Below are 3,553 nucleotides of genomic sequence, written 5' to 3'. Positions count from 1 at the left end.
TTTTGGCAATGTCCATTTCTTCGATTTCGGTGATGGTTAGGTTCAGATGGGTGTGGTTTGGTGGGGTATGAACTTTTTGTGGATATTTTGGCAATGTTGAATTCTCAGACTTCGGTGATGGTAAGGTTAGGTTAGGTTAGGTATTGTGAGTTAAGCACGTTTTGTGGATATTTTCGCTATGTCCAATTCTTTGATTTCGGTGATGGTTAGGTTCAGATGGGTGAGGTTTGGTAGGATAAGAACTTTTTGTGGATATTTTGGCAATGTCGAATTCTCTGACTTCGGTGATGGTTAGGTTAGGTTGGGTTAGGTATTGTGAGGTAAAAACGTTTTGTGAATTATTTATCAATGTCCAATTCTTTGATTTCGGTGATGGTAAGGTTCAGATGGGTGAGGTTTTGTAGGATAAGAACTTTTTGTGGATATTTTGGCAATGTCGAATTCTCTGACTTCGGTGATGGTTAGGGTAGGTTAGGTTAGGTATTGTGAGGTAAGCACGTTTTGTGGATATTTTCGCTATGTTTAATTCTTTGATTTCGGTGATGGTTAGGTTCAGATGGGTGAGGTTTGGTAGGATAAGAACTTTTTGTGGATATTTTGGCAATGTCGAATTCTCTGACTTCGGTGATGGTTAGGTTAGGTTGGGTTAGGTATTGTGAGGTAAGCACGTTTTGTGGATATTTTCGCTATGTTTAATTCTTTGATTTCGGTGATGGTTAGGTTCAGATGGGTGAGGTTTGGTAGGATAAGAACTTTTTGTGGATATTTTGGCAATGTCGAATTCTCTGAATTCAGTGATGGTTAGGTTAGGTTAGGTTAGGTATTGTGAGGTAAGCACGTTTTGTGGATATTTTTGCTATGTTTAATTCTTTGATTTCGGTGATGGTTAGGTTCAGATGGGTGAGGTTTGGTAGGATAAGAACTTTTTGTGGATATTTTGGCAATGTCGAATTCTCTGATTCGGTGATGGTTAGGTTAGGTTGGATAAGGTATAGTGAGGTAAGCACGTTTTGTGGATATTTTGGCAATGTCCATTTCTTCGATTTCGGTGATGGTTAGGTTCAGATGGGTGTGGTTTGGTGGGGTATGAACTTTTTGTGGATATTTTGGCAATGTTGAATTCTCAGACTTCGGTGATGGTAAGGTTAGGTTAGGTTAGGTATTGTGAGTTAAGCACGTTTTGTGGATATTTTCGCTATGTCCAATTCTTTGATTTCGGTGATGGTTAGGTTCAGATGGGTGAGGTTTGGTATGATAAGAACTTTTTGTGGATATTTTGGCAATGTCGAATTCCCTGACTTCGGTGATGGTTAGGGTAGGTAAGGTTAGGTATTGTGAGGTAAGCACGTTTTGTGGATATTTTCGCTATGTTTAATTCTTTGATTTCGGTGATGGTTAGGTTCAGATGGGTGAGGTTTGGTAGGATAAGAACTTTTTGTGGATATTTTGGCAATGTCGAATTCTCTGACTTCGGTGATGGTTAGGTTAGGTTGGGTTAGGTATTGTGAGGTAAGCACGTTTTGTGGATATTTTCGCTATGTTTAATTCTTTGATTTCGGTGATGGTTAGGTTCAGATGGGTGAGGTTTGGTAGGATAAGAACTTTTTGTGGATATTTTGGCAATGTCGAATTCTCTGAATTCAGTGATGGTTAGGTTAGGTTAGGTTAGGTATTGTGAGGTAAGCACGTTTTGTGGATATTTTTGCTATGTTTAATTCTTTGATTTCGGTGATGGTTAGGTTCAGATGGGTGAGGTTTGGTAGGATAAGAATTTTTTGTGGATATTTTGGCAATGTCGAATTCTCTGATTCGGTGATGGTTAGGTTAGGTTGGATAAGGTATAGTGAGGTAAGCACGTTTTGTGGATATTTTGGCAATGTCCATTTCTTCGATTTCGGTGATGGTTAGGTTCAGATGGGTGTGGTTTGGTGGGGTATGAACTTTTTGTGGATATTTTGGCAATGTTGAATTCTCAGACTTCGGTGATGGTAAGGTTAGGTTAGGTTAGGTATTGTGAGTTAAGCACGTTTTGTGGATATTTTCGCTATGTCCAATTCTTTGATTTCGGTGATGGTTAGGTTCAGATGGGTGAGGTTTGGTATGATAAGAACTTTTTGTGGATATTTTGGCAATGTCGAATTCCCTGACTTCGGTGATGGTTAGGGTAGGTTAGGTTAGGTATTGTGAGGTAAGCACGTTTTGTGGATATTTTCGCTATGTTTAATTCTTTGATTTCGGTGATGGTTAGGTTCAGATGGGTGAGGTTTGGTAGGATAAGAACTTTTTGTGGATATTTTGGCAATGTCGAATTCTCTGACTTCGGTGATGGTTAGGTTAGGTTGGGTTAGGTATTGTGAGGTAAGCACGTTTTGTGGATATTTTCGCTATGTTTAATTCTTTGATTTCGGTGATGGTTAGGTTCAGATGGGTGAGGTTTGGTAGGATAAGAACTTTTTGTGGATATTTTGGCAATGTCGAATTCTCTGGCTTCGGTGATGGTTAGATTAGGTTGGGTTAGGTATTGTGAGGTAAAAACGTTTTGTGGATTATTTATTAATGTCCAATTCTTTGATTTTGGTGATGGTTAGGTTCAGATGGGTGAGGTTTTGTAGGATAAGAACTTTTTGTGGATATTTTGGCAATGTCGAATTCTCTGACTTGGGTGATGGTTAGGGTAGGTTAGGTTAGGTATTGTGAGGTAAGCACGTTTTGTGGATATTTTTGCTATGTTTAATTCTTTGATTTCGGTGATGGTTAGGTTCAGATGGGTGAGGTTTTGTAGGATAAGAACTTTTTGTGGATATTTTGGCAATGTCGAATTCTCTGACTTCGGTGATGGTTAGGGTAGGTAAGGTTAGGTATTGTGAGGTAAGCACGTTTTGTGGATATTTTTGCTATGTTTAATTCTTTGATTTCGGTGATGGTTAGGTTCAGATGGGTGAGGTTTGGTAGGATAAGAACTTTTTGTGGATATTTTGGCAATGTCGAATTCTCTGACTTCGGTGATGGTTAGGTTAGGTTGGGTTAGGTAATGTGAGGTAAGCACGTTTTGTGGATATTTTCGCTATGTTTAATTCTTTGATTTCGGTGATGGTTAGGTTCAGATGGGTGAGGTTTGGTAGGATAAGAACTTTTTGTGGATATTTTGGCAATGTCGAATTCTCTGAATTCAGTGATGGTTAGGTTAGGTTAGGTTAGGTATTGTGAGGTAAGCACGTTTTGTGGATATTTTTGCTATGTTTAATTCTTTGATTTCGGTGATGGTTAGGTTCAGATGGGTGAGGTTTGGTAGGATAAGAACTTTTTGTGGATATTTTGGCAATGTCGAATTCTCTGAATTCAGTGATGGTTAGGTTAGGTTAGGTTAGGTATTGTGAGGTAAGCACGTTTTGTGGATATTTTCGCTATGTTTAATTCTTTGATTTCGGTGATGGTTAGGTTCAGATAGGTGAGGTTTGGTAGGATAAGAACTTTTTGTGGATATTTTGGCAATGTCGAATTCTCTGACTTCGGTGATGTTTAGGTTAGGTTGGGTTAGGTATTGTGAGGTAAG

The sequence above is a fragment of the Arctopsyche grandis genome, unplaced genomic scaffold (genome assembly GCF_051622035.1).
Source record: "Arctopsyche grandis isolate Sample6627 unplaced genomic scaffold, ASM5162203v2 HiC_scaffold_18, whole genome shotgun sequence".
NCBI lineage: Eukaryota > Metazoa > Arthropoda > Insecta > Trichoptera > Hydropsychidae > Arctopsyche > Arctopsyche grandis.
The sequence above is the reverse complement of the archived record's forward strand: the minus strand, read 5'-3'. Positions refer to the sequence as shown.